The sequence below is a fragment of the Chinchilla lanigera genome, unplaced genomic scaffold (assembly GCF_000276665.1).
Source record: "Chinchilla lanigera isolate Chin_1 unplaced genomic scaffold, ChiLan1.0 scaffold00011, whole genome shotgun sequence".
Classification (NCBI taxonomy): Eukaryota; Metazoa; Chordata; class Mammalia; order Rodentia; family Chinchillidae; genus Chinchilla; species Chinchilla lanigera.
Genome location: NW_004955412.1, coordinates 22,045,958 through 22,046,815, shown reverse-complemented (window position 1 = coordinate 22,046,815; position 858 = coordinate 22,045,958).

The following is an 858-nucleotide window of genomic DNA, read 5'->3' as shown; positions in this document are numbered from 1 at the left end:
GCAAAGGTGAAAGACCTTGCTTTGAGAAGAAAGCTGCTGAGCACCATGTTCCAGAATGGCGGTGGCGGCCGCACTGGGTTCCAGAATGGCGGCAGCATACAAGATTTGTTCCTCAGAATTGGATTCAGAGTGCCCAGCAATCCAGGCACTCGATCCCTGTGGCCAAGAGAGAGGAAAGCTTGGCTTCTGCTCCAGATGGCAGCAGACCTTGGCATCATCCACGTGGCCCTGGCTTTAAGTGCATGGAGAATGCACGAGTTCTGAGGTTAAAGAGGCTTCCACCTAGATTTCAGAAGGCCTGGGAGGCCAGGAAGTGTGCCCCTGAGAGGGCAATGTGTGAGTCTGTGAGTGTAAAGCAAAAGGTGCCCTGGAGACCTCAGAAGTTTAGAAAAGCCAGGACCGTGGATCATCTAAGGAAAACTACAAGGAGGGAACAAAGCAGGCCTAACAGAGAAGCCATGGAAGCTGTAACCACCAGAAGTGCCATAGGGGTGGACTCATGCAAGCCCTTGGGAGCTCACAATGTGCCACAGATTGCTTCAGATGCTGGTCATGGAACTACAGGACATAGCTGGATTTTGGACTTGCTTTGCTCCCAATGCTCTGTGTTCCCCTGTTTATACTTTTTGGAATGGTACTGCTTATTTTGTGCCATTGAATGTTGGAAGTGTGTAACTTTTCATTTGTACAGGGGTTCACAGCTAACAGTTTGCCTTACATCTCGGAGCAGACTTGGGATTTGTACTCTTCAGCAATGCTGAAACTGTCAGGACTTTGGCAACTCTTGCAGATGGACTAAATGCTGTTTGTATAAAGGGATGGACATGAGTCTTTGGGGGGCCAGGGGTGGAATGTTAT